Genomic DNA, 16,921 nt, shown 5'->3' with positions numbered 1-16,921 from the left:
TTTTCAATCGAGGCCACTACACATAGCTCGCAAAAACCAGATAACCACATGCACTGCGTCGGCGTGCGTACCACACAAAGCAATGACTTCCAATAATCACGTGGTGTGAGTGTATAAGGCTCTGCCATCACTCCAAGAAGGGACACAGCAAATGTGTTATGGATCCCCCCTTCCCGCACGGCTTTGCTTAACCCTTTAACAGCCTCGTATTGCACAGGCTGCCACTCTGCAGGTTGATTTGGCTGACAAAATAGTGAACGTGCCATGGCGCCTCCCAAATGCCCTCGCTTAAGCGCTTCCCGCCTGCATTCCTGCCACTGATCCCTCAGACCCCCTTTCACCCTCCCCGAACATACAGCCAGTGCATCAGGGGGAGGAGGAAAAAGGTCTAGCTCCTCTTCCGGGTCTATAGGACCTGGGTCCAAAGGTTTATCGGTGTCAATGGAATCATTGTCCGAGTTGTCCTGTTCCCGCGCTCGGTCCTGTGCTGTGAGGGTCGCTGCAATCAGTGACAGGAGCTCTGGGGGCAGAGGAGGTGTGGAGGGAATCGCCGTCGTCGACGGTGTGTTGAGAAGAGCCGCGCTGTCTGGGGGATTTACAGCCTCCCCTGGTTTAGCGCCGTTAGTAGAATTAGCCCACGCTTGGCAAAAGAGGAGTCAGAATTTGCCAGCAAGGCGCTAAACACATGCCTGCCACGGAGTCCCCCTCCACGGCAGCATCACACAATCGCCTGCCGACTGCTTGCCAGGCAGGAATTTGCAAAGTGCCATCAGGTGGAAAGTCCAGCACTTTGTCACGGATCCATTCTAGCAGAGTCACTAGCTGCGGACCCATCATCACGTTCTCTAACAAAATTTGTGTAAAAGGAGAATATAGTGCATTTTGCGTGACAGTTTTCCGTAGTTCCTTAATCATTTCCCAGTGAAATGCCTGATACTGGCCTGGGTGTCTATCTTGTAATATCACGGGAAACGCGTGCGCTCCCTCTTTCATACTTTCCAAGCGCACTCTCCTCCACCCCTCTGTAACGCGTCTGCCGATAGCATTTTCATCATCGCCGCTGCTCCCCTTATTACCGCTCTGCCGCACCACTCGCTTCCTCCTTACTTTTGACTGTTCCTGTTTTAGCCGCAAGAACGAAATGTGCTGCTCCAGTTCCTCCAGGCTGTAGCCTCTGTAGCAGTAAAGGTAATTCGGCACCTACCCATTACTGGGTAGCGCTGCCACACCGTCACCATTGAGAGTCCTCAGAAAACATTTGAGTAATAGATGTTCCAGTTGTCTCAGAATAGAGGTTAAGAATTTGCTCCCAGGTTCACGCACTGTTTTATAGGCTCTTCAATAAGTGAATTCCTGAGAAATGTGACAGCTGCTTTATTCAGACAGGACAGTTCAATACAACTTCACCTTTTGCCATTCACCACAGAAATGATACAGAACCTCTAGCTACCCGAGCAGTTAAGTACAAAAATGCAGAATACCCAGACTCACCCAGATGTGATCATAAAACAAAACCAACCCCCAAGCCACCACAAATTCAGCCTTCTTCCCTTGCTGCTTCCGAGGGTTTTTTCTTTTCTTTCAAAGCAGCTATTACATTGCACGTTTGCATGCCCTCGCTTCCTCTATTATTCAGTAACCAAACAGCCCCTGGATGCTGGAGAGAAGCAAGGTCTCCACGGGAAGAGTCTTCACATCAACCTGAATTACGGCCTTTCCAACAAACGAAAAAAAAAAATACTGTCCCATCAGACAGGAGACAAAATCATCCAAAGTCCTACATCCCTTTCCCACAAGCAGGACACAGCTGACAGATTCAACAGCTTTCACGTTGTAAAGCTGCTCGGAAATAAGGCTGTTCATGCACGCGCTGTTGCAATTCCACACACAGCTTCTGAGGCCACCTTCTGTCCGTTCTGAACCAATACCACACCAAACCGTCACGGCCCAGTAAGTGTCAGCTTTGCAGGACGGGGCAATCTTCAGGTTCAATACTAGTCGCTAAGCTCCAGGTCGTATGTATTCAGGGCAGAGCTGCTTTGTAGTAACCCCTCGGATAACAGCTGGAAAAGAAAGACCGCTATTTTCATTACAGAAGTATCAGACCAGTCAGAAAAGTTGTGTTTTCCTCCCAGTAGCCCCTAACTCTCTCACAGAACCTCCCATAGCTAAGGAACCAACCTAAGGTTTTGCAGCTGCGCTCTCTGCTTGTCTCAACACTCTTTTAAAGTATATGAAGAGCAAAACTGACAAAAATTGGTAAGACTGAACAAAGTTTGGCAGTACATAACACAGACTAAAATAGCAGTAGATGACAATTCTTTCGCATGTTCGGTTCTAAACACATCCTGCGAAAATAACGACAGAAGTGTTTGTGCCTGCACAAGTGGCTGGGCAATGAAAGCCCTAGAATTCAAGAATCTTTAAAACAAGCTCTGCCTTCGTGGCGTAGTACCTTCTCTCTCTCTGTCTACATGAAAACATTGACTGAGTTGTTCATCAACAGTTTTCCCCTTCCTTACCCAGTTTGCCCAGCAGCATCTGCCCAGCATCTTTAATATCATTGTACTCATGGAGCGAGCAGAGAAATGTGCTGCTCCAATTCCTCCAGGCTGTAGCCTCTGTAGCAATAAAAGCAGAAAAGGTCAAAAATGCCGCACGGCGAGTGTTGCCCCTACTGACCCAGCACAGCAAGGAGATTTGAGACGCTCAAGCCTGGCACTATCCAAAGCAGAATCCGAAGGCAGCAAGTACAGTTGCTGCAAGTCATCAACACGAAAGCTACAAATGAGTAGACCCTCATTTTGAGTGGGGTTTTTTTTGCCGCATCGACTTACAAAAAAACCCCAACCCACCCGAATTCTCAGAATCAAGTAGGAACAGGAATAGGCTGTGGTGAATTCAGTTTATATCTGTATCTCTAATCTGTAGCTAGTGAAAAAAAAAGGCGTGGTGGTAAAGCAAAAAAGCTTTGGGAACAGCCTTTGTTGCTCTGCCGTTTCCATTCTCTGTACTACACATGACCTTAGAAAATAACACTCCTTTGCAACAAATAACCCACAGAGATACCCTCTCTTTAAAAACCAAGCAGCAACTTGATCTCAAAAGAGCTGCTAATAAGCAGCTGCCACAGTAGGTCATAGAAACCACAGTTAAAACAGTTGCGCTACCCTGTAAGCGGCACCCGTCTCTTTCCAGGCCCTTCGCTTGCCTGGGAAACACCTCTGCTTCTTGAACACCAACGTTTAACCCACTCGCTTCAGACAGGAAATAGACACTTGATCGGGATGGAACAAACAAGGAAACCGTTTCATCCGGGGCTAAACCGGGCAGGTCATACAAGCCACAATCTCAATTTTAATTCTCACATGAACAAGGCCTTCTGGTAGCATGATGTGTCATAGCATCACGACGGTTAAAACCATTCATTCCCAGTTCACAGGTAATTTGCCTCAGCAACACCTGGGGTAAAGTTAAAATGCTCCTGTCCCAGCTCCTAGTGAAACCTGGGTTTGCTTTACCAAATAAAGTGGAAAGAATTCTCCCTTAACGGGTCCCATAAATCAAAACAACGCTGTAATCAACGTTGCACAACACCACGATAAAAGCGGTGGCGTAAGAGGACGGCTTTTAGCTCTAAGCCCTAGACCGTATTTTTTTTTTTAAACAAAACCAACTGAGGCATCACAGCGGACACTGAGCTGGCCAAGGACGTACTCGGACAAGAATTGTGCAGTTTCCTGGTCTAGAGCAAGGTCTTTCTGCTTCAGCTCTTCGATTTCATACTGCAGGGCTTCTTGGCTGGTTCCATTAGGTCGGCAGGACGCGGGACGGGGCATCTGTAGAGCACAGGAGACATTTCACGCTACCTCAGCCCAGGGGAAGATGCTGCGGTGCTGGGGGGCACTAACCAGAAAATCCTCTGATGTGTCTGTCAGTGGATAAAAGAGGAGAAAAAAGGGAAAACGTGTCTCCTGGGCAGGGAGGGGGGAAGCTCAGGTAAAAGACTGATGGGTTTCTGTAACGTTGCCCCGCCCCCCATCATATTCTACGGCGTTTTGTAGATTTACAGCGTCAGGTGACAATAAGACCGTAACCCCCACAATTTCGGTGTTCAGAGGCGCTGCCAGGACGAGGCAGCGCCGGGGGGCGAGGCCGGCAGCTCCGCCCCAAGAAAACACACCCCCGGCCGTGCCGTGCCGTGCCGTGCCGTGCCGTGCCGTGCCACAGACGGCGGCCGGGGCAGCCCTGGAGCAGGGCCCGCTCCCCCCAGCCCGCGCAGGGCCTCACCGCGGACCTGCAGCCGGCCGCGCCGCTCCGCCGGCCGCCACCGGAGGCCCTGGCAGAGCAGAGCGGCGCCGCGTCAGGGGCCGGGCCGCGCCGCCTCAGCGCAGGCACGGCCCGCGGCGGGGGCGGGGAGCGGCTGGTACCGAAATCTCGGAATGAAAAACTTGCCGACCCCGATGTGAGGGAGATAAGCAGACACTTCTTTATGGACGGCCGGGTGCGTGAGTGAGTCCTAATTACTAGACCTACATTCTTTGTGTAAATATATTTACCCGTAACTGACTGTCCCCATTCCATGCCATTTCTTTATATCACTATTATTAAAGTTCACGGTTTCTTGGCAGGTAGCTACGAGTTGTTTCATTCGGTTGCTCTCAGTCCTTGGCCGTGGTACAGGGCTGTACAGAGGATTCCACAGCAGCTTGTGTTGTGCAGCTGCTAGTTCCACTAAAATATATTTCTTATTCCTCTACAGTTCTATGAAAATGATTTTATAAAATCAAATAAGGTTAGTTAATTGTAACCGTTAGCAAATCTGTAACACGGGGACCCGGCTCCTACCGGCCGGGCCCGGGCCGCGGCGGGGCGGGCGCGCTGCGACCCGCGCTCGGCGGGACCCGCTCGGCCAGGGCTGCCGCCTCCCGCCGGGCCGGCCGGGTGCGCGCGGGGCCGGCCGGGAGCGGCAGGCGCGGGCGCGCCGCGGGGCACGCTGGGAAGTGGAGTCTCCCAGCGACAGGGCCCACTGTGCCGTCAGCGCCGGGGAACAAACGTCTCCGGGAAGCTGCAGGTGAGCTCTGGGTGGGGCACGCCGGGCAGCCAGGTGTCACCCGAGCAGCGGGCAGTGCGGGCTGTCACCCGAGCAGCGGGCGGTGCGGGCTGTCACCCGAGCAGCGGGCGGTGCGGGCTGTCACCCGAGCAGCGGGCGGTGCGGGCTCCAACATGGGGAGCAGGCACTGCAAGGTGGCACCTGCTCCTGAGGAGAAGGAGGCAAAAGCAGAGTTGCCGGGCCCGGCGGGGCACGGCGATGGGCCGCAGCCCGGCGGCGAGCCCGAGCCGCCGCAGCCCGACCGCGAGCCCGAGCCGCCGCAGCCTGGCGGCGAGCCCGAGCCGGTGGAGCCCGGCCACGAGCCGCGGCCCGCCGACGAGCCCGAGCCGCTGGAGCCCGGCCACGAGGCGGGGCCCGGCGGTGGGCCGGGCCCGGCGGGGCACGGCGATGGGCCGGGCCTCCAGGGCGGCAGCGCAGGCTGGGCGGGCCCTGGCTGCTGGCGCCGCTGGTGGGCGAAGCTAAGGCGGCGCAGGCGCGGGGCGGCCGTGGCGGGCGGCAGCGGGCAGAGCTGGCTGGCGGCGGGCAAGGAGAAGGTGAGGGGCGGCGGTGCCGTGGATCTGCCGGGTTCGGTTTGGCGGTTTTCCCTCCCCCTGGCCTCCCCCACACCCTTTTTTGGGTTTTTTTGGTCTCATGTTACTTATTTCCCCGGCCGCGGCGTGGGCGGCGTATGTGAAAGTCCTTGCGAGGGGAAAGTGTCCTGGAGCGGTTCGGGCTTCCGTTTTGGAGTTCTGCCAATAACGGGTCCTTCTTTCCCCACCTGGAGGCCGAGGCGCGGCCCGGCCCGGCCCGGCCCGGCGGGGGGGCGGAGGGCGGGCTGCGGGCTGGGGAAACGGGCAGTTGACCGAACTGCCTGGGGCTCGCTTGCCTGGGGGCTTCACCCTGCTGGAGCACGAACGATTCGGCTCGGAAGACCCAGCCGAATTCAAGCGAATGGCTTATCAGACTAGCTTCTCCGGGGTGAAGCGGGTGCGATTGAAAAATCCGTTGTAGGTTGCTTCTCCCCTTAGTTCACAGTGACTGCGCTGCTTGTATTAACATGGCATTTGTCTGTAAGGACTGTAATGTTCCTTCTCAAAGTGTTTCACAGAGTGGGAGACCTTACTGTCAGGTGTTGATGTTTCACTTGACATTCAGATTTAATTGCCCTTTATTCATTTTTCCTTAATGCTCTTAGTTAGAACCCTAAAAATACTCCACCCCAAGATACTTCTTTTCATCTCCTTGTAGTTGCAGGATGGAGTATCAAGTCGTTTCCCAAAAACTCTTAGCTGTATACAAAAGTTGAACACTCATCACATTAGATCTTAGGTTAGCCTTTTCTGGACGTGTTTTGATTTTTATTTTTCTTCCGCCGGAGCGACAAACTCATTGAAGAGCATTTCTCTTGGTCTTTTTAGCCAGTGGAGTTGGGGCTGGGGGGTTGACATCATTCTCACGGAAGGCATATTCTGTTTGGATTTCAGATCATTATTATTATTATTTTTCACAGCTGAAGGAGTATCAGCAGAAGAAGAGCCCTGGAGCAGCTGCAGGAGCTAAGAAAAAACGCAAAACTAAAGACGACGGTCGGCCCGAGACTCCCACGGGCGATGACCAGCAGCCTCCAGAGAATGTGAGTGCCTCGGTCTTTGTCCCAGCTCATTTGCTGCCTCCTTGCTCTTTGGTTTTTCTGAACAGCTGCCCTGAGGAAGCTGTCTAGTTACTCCTGCCAACCCGTTTTACAACAGGCAATGAAACTTGCGCAGGGGATGCACAGTCTGGCAAGTTCCAGTGCTGGGTTTAAATAGGTTTAGGCAGGAAGTCAGATCCTTTGAGTCAAGCATTTACAGGCTTTAGCGTCTTCATGTTGCCAGGCTTCTGAAGAGGAAAGGGCAGGAACTATGCCAATAAGTCACAGAAACGTGTTCAGGCACAAACATAAAACCCCAGCCTTTTTAAAAAAATGCTTTTTGGGCAGTTTATTTAAATGTAAGGCTTGATCAAATTGGGATAGAAGCTCAGGGAAGTCAAATTTGGTAGCCCAGAGTTGTCTTCCGCTGTTGCTGTGGCAAAGCTCTGATTTTCGTTTCACTTGCTTCTTTTTGGTAGCTTATTTTCCTACCATTGCTTCAGTTCAGTTGTCATAAAGTAACTCGTATTTACTACATATCTGTGCGTCTTTTATCAATAAACGTAACTATAGTAATCACCAGCGGTACCAGGTAGATGCAGTGAAACCCGCAAGACGGAACGGAGTTCACTCCGATTTGCCTTTGGTATTCCTTTTCTCCTTTTTTTGTGTGATAATACAGCAGCCGTTCTGTCCAGCAGACAGAGTGAAAAGCTGAAAGTCCCTCCAGCTGGACCTTGTACGTGTAGGTTGCGTACCGGTAGAACCCGAGTGACGTGACATACTGTTAGCTCTGAGGGTGCTGGGTGTGCCTGTCTAGCACCAGAAAGCATGTATTTTGATTGGGGTTTTGCTCTTGTCACGGGGATTATTTTCAGTGAATGCTCGTAAGCTCAGTTTAAGTTAGATCTCAGAGAAAGAGGCTGGTTTCACACTGGAGGGTGAGGTGAAGATGGGTGGTCCGGTGCTGTTGCTGAGCTGGCATTTGGTCTTGCAGTGCAGGCCTACCTGCATCTGCAGTTTTAGTCCTGTTCTGAAAAAGGAGAATTCTGTTCCTTCTTGTTTTCCCAGTTTTTTCCCCGCTCTCGTTTTCTTGGCACGGAGAGATACATTTTGATCTGATTGGCTGTTATGTGGACCGTTGTGCCTGGGGTTTCAGAAATCATTTGAAAACTAATCTTTAATTGCAATATGTCATGACAGATTTCTTTTTCCAGTTGCCGTCTTGTAAAAATCCTGCGTCAGGAGAATGCTGTTCAGAAGCTCACTTGGCGCTAATAGGGCAGAAAAGCTGATTGTTGGCATGAGCTTCTGCTGCCATTGGTGTCTTAACGCGAGGCAGACCCTTCCCGTCTCAGCCACTTCAGCTTTCTTGGCTGTGAAACACAGAAATCTCCTTTCCCCCCTCTTTTTTTCTTTTTTTTTTTTTTTTCCATTGGACATCACCGTGAGTCGGAGCACTTTAGGGTTGCAACATGGATCATAAGTGGCAGGTTACTGTCAGGGGAAAGGCTATGCAGAAGTGGAGTGTTAACATTTTGCCATGACTTTTTGATTTTTGTTGGCAGTTGTCAAATCAGGCAGGGAGTCTGGATGCAAAGCAGCAGTTGCAGGTGGCACTGGAGGAGAAGGCAGGCCTGGAAACCCAGGTTGCTCAGGGGTTGTACGAAATGACATTCAAATCTTCATGTCTGTAAAGAAACTTGTGTGGCAGAAGAATGCAGCCTGAGCTTTGTGTTAACACTGGTTTCTTCAGGCTTTATCCCTGAAGCGGTCACTGCCAAATTTATTTAGCCAATACGATTTTCTTTGTGTTTAATTTTGTTTTGAACAGCTCTCGGAGTCCGTTCACCAGCTCCAGGCAGAAAGAGAGCAGTATGTAGAGAAAGTGAAGGTGTGGAGCATTTGGCAGCAGCAGGTGCAGCAGCTCTCTGAACAGGTAACACCAGGGGCAGCATCACAGCTGCTTTAGACAAACACAGGCAGGAGTGAATGCACCATGAACGTTGTTTTAACTTTCATGGTGTGGCCTTGCAGGTCCATGCAATGGCAGACGAGAAGGAGGAGCATGTGGCCTGCGGAGATGATGACGTGGACTCCTGAGTTCGACCAGAAGACCTTTTATTAGTCCAGAACCCACGCTTATAATATCCTCGTTTGCTGTTCACGCGCCCCATACTAAAATATCCTTGGTTAATCAATACTGTTCACGCACTTCTTGGCCACGTATAATTGGTCAATTACTAAGCTGCAAATGCACTGAACTTCTTGCGTTTTTTTTCTCTCTTCTTTCTTATCTCTGCGGGTTTCATGTTCTCAGCCAGCCAGCCGCCGAGATGTGGCATCGCGCATCCGCTCTGGCCTTGCTTCATACCCCGTCTTCCTTCCAGGCGTTCAGCCAACCTTATCGTACTTTCTCTCTTCTTTAGCCTTCAAGGCCCTTCACAGGCATCGTGGCCTCCAGCACTGGCCATAAAGCTCTCTACACTTCCCCCGTCTTTATTTTGAACAGAAACAACATTAGAGGTTAAACTACTTTTGAATCATAGGTCTTACACAGTTCGGCATACAGGGAATAATGGTCAATAAAACTACAATTACCAATAACAATATTCCTCCGCGTGTTGTAAACTCCTGCAACCATCTGGTGGTTCCCCGAGACTTGAAAAGATTCCGCAACCAATCTCCCAAAAGTTCCTGCCGTAAGCCCTGTGACATGTCCTTCAGTTTTTGTAACTGACTGTGAATCGACGCGGAACAGCCCGGAAGGTTCGTACAACACATTCCTTAGCGCTGTGCACTGTAGGCTACTGCAGAGGAACGAAGCTGGGTTAATCAGCACTGACAATGTACAGCTGTGGGCTGGCTTCAGGGGCGGTGGGTTGGCTGGTGTAGACAAGGTGCAGCTGTGGCTGGTTCTGTGAAGCGGTTGGGCAGCCGAGGAAGAAGCAGAGAGGGTGAGCGTGCCCTGGATGAGGCGAGACTAGAAGGCAGCAGAGGGACTGCCATGGAGAGTGTGATGGTAAAAGACCTGGCTGCAGCTGGCTCCTTTGGAGAGTGCTGCGACAGGCCACTCTCTGCTGTTCACTTGCCTTCTACAGGTGAGATCACATCCCTCCTTTCTTTCTGTCTCATGCTGGTGTCTTCTCGTGCTCCCTCAAAGTTATGTGACTCTTTGCTGCAGGTTCTCAGCTGCACGTTATCGATGTCGAAACAACCCACTGTCTCTGTTCTCTACAATTCACCCCTGTTTGTGGTTTTTGGTTTTGTTTCTTTGCTGGGTTTTTGGTTTTTTTTTTTTGGTAAAAGGTTGCTTTACCATGTTATGGAGTTGTCATCCTTTTTCTTTTGTTTTCTGTCTCATGACTTAATTACCAGTTTTAGCCTTCTTTTATGTGTACGTTCGTACATTTCAGTCGGGTTCACAAAATGTTAAACTTGTTATCGGTGCATTTCCTACAGAGGTCAACATACAGGTTTATGATTATTTACAAGAACATGCAATAAGCTATGGAAGTGTTATTAAAATATTTTTCAGAAACTTCTAATCAAATAAATGAGCATGAGAAATTGTGTTTAACTTGTAAATTCTGTATGTAAGCTGTTAAGAAACATTTTCTCTCCTAAAATGAAAAGATAAAACCTACTTAAGAGCTCTTGAAATCTTGCCCTTGGGTGAGTGTTCCGCTGTGCCTCCATTCTAAAGCATGGAAGTGGAAGTTGCGTAGAGCAAAGTTTCACTTTAAATAACTGCTCGACTGTTATTGCTGCTTTTCAAAGAACCTGGGAGCACACAATGAAGACTTGGAACTAAGCAAACAGCTGAATGGACACCTCTAGATTGTTACTGGAATTAAATGCAGAAGTTAACTATAAAAGTTTCTCAAAATGTTCTGGTTGCTTTGTGTTGGTGGTTTATATCTAGATAGGTATAGAAAACTATACACAAACAGGGAAATAAAAAAATGCTTAAAAAATAGGGAAAGATAAGAGTATACAGTATTTATAGCTTAGTCACTTTTTTTTTTTTAATTTGTAGAGAAACTATTACCTGAACATGCAGTACATCCACAACTCTGAATTCATACCGGTTTTGTAGTGTGATATAGTCCTGTATGAACCATAAATCAACTACGTGTTAAATCACTCTTCTCCATCACTGTTGTCACGATCTTTGAGCTTCGTAGCATTGCCTAGGTCACAATCCTTTAGCTTAGGGAACTTCGGCAGGTGAAAATGCAAACATCTATTTCTAATACAAGTTTGCAGAATGCGGTTTAGCCACAAGACACTTTATGGAGAGATATTACGTTGTATGGTGTATAATCTATGAGAAGTGGGAAAATGGTGTTCCTGAAAGAAAACGCTTCACTAGATCGTTACTTTGGAACGGGTTTTGCACTTGCTATACCGCAAGAATACCCTAAGCAGTGATGTATCTTTGTGGACTTTGAGATATCTGTGTGATTAGGTTTAAACTTAACACGCAACCTGATTTCAAGTACAACTCTAGGCACAAGCGTGGGAAAGAGCATGCTGTCAGGACACAATCTTTCTCGCTTACAAGGTATCAAAGGGCATGTTACTCAAGTTAAAGTCTAACTTCTACGACAACTTCATTTCCACCAAAGGAGCTGCAGTTACGTACGCAAACTACTGCAGCTCAACTGAAGTTTCCCTGCTGCAACAGAGTACAGAATGCTTTTCCCACCGACCTTAAAGGTTGTGGTGGTGGGGATGAAGGTGTGACAGATACTTCTAACCCAAAACAAATGTTCAGCTGTGTTAAATTCACCTGTACACAAAGAACACGTTATTCCTTCTGAGGCAACAGCTGAGGATTTGAACAGTCTCTTTTCACCTTGAGCTGTTCCCAGTTTAGAGGTTACGAAAAAAAGAAATAACTCAAAAGGTATTCTGTCAATATGCTGATGCAGTTGCATGCTAAATTCTGGTCACACTGAAATAGAGCTATGTTCTAGCATTCATATATAGGTAGCACTCCATTACAACTTATGAACAAATTCAGAAGTTCATCTCATCTCACATTTCTTGGAATTCGATCAGGTTGCAGTCTTATTAAAGTCACTGTGTTTTTTGTTTTGGTTTGGTTTGGTTTGGTTTGGTTTTTTAATGCAACCAGAGACACTTGACCGTAACAGAGAAGCCCGTATTGACATCTCTGAGCCCGGACACAAACCACAGCTGCACGTACCACCAGGCTCAGGGCAGAAATCATTCACGCAGTTGCATAGCTATGTACCGCTACACGCATGCAGACACCTATTTGTCACTAGATAACCGTGTTCATCTTTCCTCCTCTCCTTCACAATACCTAGCTGTTCTCTCATCTCTCGTTAGGTCAGCCATTCCCTATTTTCCTCTCCTGTATATCTCTTCAGACGTTCTCTATCCTCCTCTTTTTTGCTTGTGAATTGCGACAAGGCAAAGGTTGTGTGTAGCTGGGTGCCCGTGACCTGATTTATGTCACACTCAGCTAAACGCTGAATACAGGACAAAAAGGCATAGGAGACGTAAGGCAAACATCAATACGGGGGTTAAGGCGATTATAATAAATCCTGGACTACTTTTGATCCACGGCCCAAAGTTTCCCAGCCGTGAGAAGAGACCAAAGGCCTCCCACCCCTGGCTCTGCTGCGGATCTTTGTTTTAAGTTTTGTATGCTTTTGTGGATTGATTCATGGTGGTCACTCAGACTGACGTAACGCAACCTATCAAAGCCTTCACACCCTTGTCCCTGCGCTAATAATAAAAATCAATAGCAACTCGGTTCTGTAGCAACATACGACGGACAGAAGCGACACCTGTTAATAAGCCAGGAAAAATAAGAAATAGTATTGTAGCATTACTTTCTTTAGCAAGCCAGCAGCCTTATTTACGAAGCCAGTTAAGAGCGTGCACTATTCTTACAGAAGAGATTAGAGAAGCAAAACGTGTCACGCTGCATTCCAGAACTCAACCTGGGAGTTACAGTCTGCTGTGAGTTCTGGGTTATAACCATTTGACACGTGTTGGGGTTGCGCCTGTGCAAGGGCTGCGATGCCCATGTTCACTTTTCATTGGCATTATCACAGCTAATTGTTTTAAAAGCAACCCTTGAGCTTCCTCATGCTCGACTTGTTGTTGCAAACTATTCTGAAGCCGATCAATAAAGTTAGTCTATGACTCTCTAGGACCCTGCAAGACCGTGGCGAAGGACGCACTAGAGGCTCGCCCAGACTCCCGTATCCCCCTACCCGGACTGCCTTCGTAGCCATCTCCTCCGTCTGCAAATAGCTGTCCCTGGGATGCCTTGCCTGAGTCACAGGATTGGTCGGCACAATTATTTTCTCCAGCCAACGGCTCACAGTTCACAGCAGTTCCCCGATTAAGCTTTTCAATCGAGGCCACTACACATAGCTCGCAAAAACCAGATAACCACATGCACTGCGTCGGCGTGCGTACCACACAAAGCAATGACTTCCAATAATCACGTGGTGTGAGTGTATAAGGCTCTGCCATCACTCCAAGAAGGGACACAGCAAATGTGTTATGGATCCCCCCTTCCCGCATGGCTTTGCTTAACCCTTTAACAGCCTCGTATTGCACAGGCTGCCACTCTGCAGGTTGATTTGGCTGACAAAATAGTGAACGTGCCATGGCGCCTCCCAAATGCCCTCGCTTAAGCGCTTCCCGCCTGCATTCCTGCCACTGATCCCTCAGACCCCCTTTCACCCTCCCCGAACATACAGCCAGTGCATCAGGGGGAGGAGGAAAAAGGTCTAGCTCCTCTTCCGGGTCTATAGGACCTGGGTCCAAAGGTTTATCGGTGTCAATGGAATCATTGTCCGAGTTGTCCTGTTCCCGCGCTCGGTCCTGTGCTGTGAGGGTCGCTGCAATCAGTGACAGGAGCTCTGGGGGCAGAGGAGGTGTGGAGGGAATCGCCGTCGTCGACGGTGTGTTGAGAAGAGCCGCGCTGTCGGGGGGATTTACAGCCTCCCCTGGTTTAGCGCCGTTAGTAGAATTAGCCCACGCTTGGCAAAAGAGGAGTCAGAATTTGCCAGCAAGGCGCTAAACACATGCCTGCCACGGAGTCCCCCTCCACGGCAGCATCACACAATCGCCTGCCGACTGCTTGCCAGGCAGGAATTTGCAAAGTGCCATCAGGTGGAAAGTCCAGCACTTTGTCACGGATCCATTCTAGCAGAGTCACTAGCTGCGGACCCATCATCACGTTCTCTAACAAAATTTGTGTAAAAGGAGAATATAGTGCATTTTGCGTGACAGTTTTCCGTAGTTCCTTAATCATTTCCCAGTGAAATGCCTGATACTGGCCCGGGTGTCTATCTTGTAATATCACGGGAAACGCGTGCGCTCCCTCTTTCATACTTTCCAAGCGCACTCTCCTCCACCCCTCTGTAACGCGTCTGCCGATAGCATTTTCATCATCGCCGCTGCTCCCCTTATTACCGCTCTGCCGCACCACTCGCTTCCTCCTTACTTTTGACTGTTCCTGTTTTAGCCGCAAGAACGAAATGTGCTGCTCCAGTTCCTCCAGGCTGTAGCCTCTGTAGCAGTAAAGGTAATTCGGCACCTACCCATTACTGGGTAGCGCTGCCACACCGTCACCATTGAGAGTCCTCAGAAAACATTTGAGTAATAGATGTTCCAGTTGTCTCAGAATAGAGGTTAAGAATTTGCTCCCAGGTTCACGCACTGTTTTATAGGCTCTTCAATAAGTGAATTCCTGAGAAATGTGACAGCTGCTTTATTCAGACAGGACAGTTCAATACAACTTCACCTTTTGCCATTCACCACAGAAATGATACAGAACCTCTAGCTACCCGAGCAGTTAAGTACAAAAATGCAGAATACCCAGACTCACCCAGATGTGATCATAAAACAAAACCAACCCCCAAGCCACCACAAATTCAGCCTTCTTCCCTTGCTGCTTCCGAGGGTTTTTTCTTTTCTTTCAAAGCAGCTATTACATTGCACGTTTGCATGCCCTCGCTTCCTCTATTATTCAGTAACCAAACAGCCCCTGGATGCTGGAGAGAAGCAAGGTCTCCACGGGAAGAGTCTTCACATCAACCTGAATTACGGCCTTTCCAACAAACGAAAAAAAAAAATACTGTCCCATCAGACAGGAGACAAAATCATCCAAAGTCCTACATCCCTTTCCCACAAGCAGGACACAGCTGACAGATTCAACAGCTTTCACGTTGTAAAGCTGCTCGGAAATAAGGCTGTTCATGCACGCGCTGTTGCAATTCCACACACAGCTTCTGAGGCCACCTTCTGTCCGTTCTGAACCAATACCACACCAAACCGTCACGGCCCAGTAAGTGTCAGCTTTGCAGGACGGGGCAATCTTCAGGTTCAATACTAGTCGCTAAGCTCCAGGTCGTATGTATTCAGGGCAGAGCTGCTTTGTAGTAACCCCTCGGATAACAGCTGGAAAAGAAAGACCGCTATTTTCATTACAGAAGTATCAGACCAGTCAGAAAAGTTGTGTTTTCCTCCCAGTAGCCCCTAACTCTCTCACAGAACCTCCCATAGCTAAGGAACCAACCTAAGGTTTTGCAGCTGCGCTCTCTGCTTGTCTCAACACTCTTTTAAAGTATATGAAGAGCAAAACTGACAAAAATTGGTAAGACTGAACAAAGTTTGGCAGTACATAACACAGACTAAAATAGCAGTAGATGACAATTCTTTCGCATGTTCGGTTCTAAACACATCCTGCGAAAATAACGACAGAAGTGTTTGTGCCTGCACAAGTGGCTGGGCAATGAAAGCCCTAGAATTCAAGAATCTTTAAAACAAGCTCTGCCTTCGTGGCGTAGTACCTTCTCTCTCTCTGTCTACATGAAAACATTGACTGAGTTGTTCATCAACAGTTTTCCCCTTCCTTACCCAGTTTGCCCAGCAGCATCTGCCCAGCATCTTTAATATCATTGTACTCATGGAGCGAGCAGAGAAATGTGCTGCTCCAATTCCTCCAGGCTGTAGCCTCTGTAGCAATAAAAGCAGAAAAGGTCAAAAATGCCGCACGGCGAGTGTTGCCCCTACTGACCCAGCACAGCAAGGAGATTTGAGACGCTCAAGCCTGGCACTATCCAAAGCAGAATCCGAAGGCAGCAAGTACAGTTGCTGCAAGTCATCAACACGAAAGCTACAAATGAGTAGACCCTCATTTTGAGTGGGGTTTTTTTTGCCGCATCGACTTACAAAAAAACCCCAACCCACCCGAATTCTCAGAATCAAGTAGGAACAGGAATAGGCTGTGGTGAATTCAGTTTATATCTGTATCTCTAATCTGTAGCTAGTGAAAAAAAAAGGCGTGGTGGTAAAGCAAAAAAGCTTTGGGAACAGCCTTTGTTGCTCTGCCGTTTCCATTCTCTGTACTACACATGACCTTAGAAAATAACACTCCTTTGCAACAAATAACCCACAGAGATACCCTCTCTTTAAAAACCAAGCAGCAACTTGATCTCAAAAGAGCTGCTAATAAGCAGCTGCCACAGTAGGTCATAGAAACCACAGTTAAAACAGTTGCGCTACCCTGTAAGCGGCACCCGTCTCTTTCCAGGCCCTTCGCTTGCCTGGGAAACACCTCTGCTTCTTGAACACCAACGTTTAACCCACTCGCTTCAGACAGGAAATAGACACTTGATCGGGATGGAACAAACAAGGAAACCGTTTCATCCGGGGCTAAACCGGGCAGGTCATACAAGCCACAATCTCAATTTTAATTCTCACATGAACAAGGCCTTCTGGTAGCATGATGTGTCATAGCATCACGACGGTTAAAACCATTCATTCCCAGTTCACAGGTAATTTGCCTCAGCAACACCTGGGGTAAAGTTAAAATGCTCCTGTCCCAGCTCCTAGTGAAACCTGGGTTTGCTTTACCAAATAAAGTGGAAAGAATTCTCCCTTAACGGGTCCCATAAATCAAAACAACGCTGTAATCAACGTTGCACAACACCACGATAAAAGCGGTGGCGTAAGAGGACGGCTTTTAGCTCTAAGCCCTAGACCGTATTTTTTTTTTTAAACAAAACCAACTGAGGCATCACAGCGGACACTGAGCTGGCCAAGGACGTACTCGGACAAGAATTGTGCAGTTTCCTGGTCTAGAGCAAGGTCTTTCTGCTTCAGCTCTTCGATTTCATACTGCAGGGCTTCTTGGCTGG

General features: G+C 48.7%; 1 protein-coding gene and 1 long non-coding RNA gene across 12 annotated transcripts in view; both read left to right on the top strand.

The window, feature by feature from the left end:
- The window catches only part of LOC129736820 (golgin subfamily A member 2-like), a 430,355-nt gene that overhangs the window by 200,974 nt on the left and 212,460 nt on the right, over positions 1 to 16,921 (top strand). The window lies entirely within an intron of this gene.
- Positions 4,878 to 10,745, top strand: LOC129736844 (uncharacterized). The gene is made up of 4 exons (XR_008733944.1): positions 4,878 to 5,074; positions 6,603 to 6,725; positions 8,557 to 8,661; positions 8,760 to 10,745. It is a non-coding gene; the product is annotated as an uncharacterized LOC129736844 (long non-coding RNA).

The sequence above is a fragment of the Falco cherrug genome, chromosome 9 (genome assembly GCF_023634085.1).
Source record: "Falco cherrug isolate bFalChe1 chromosome 9, bFalChe1.pri, whole genome shotgun sequence".
In the NCBI taxonomy this organism is placed as follows: domain Eukaryota; kingdom Metazoa; phylum Chordata; class Aves; order Falconiformes; family Falconidae; genus Falco; species Falco cherrug.
This window is presented reverse-complemented; position numbering and strand designations above follow the sequence as displayed.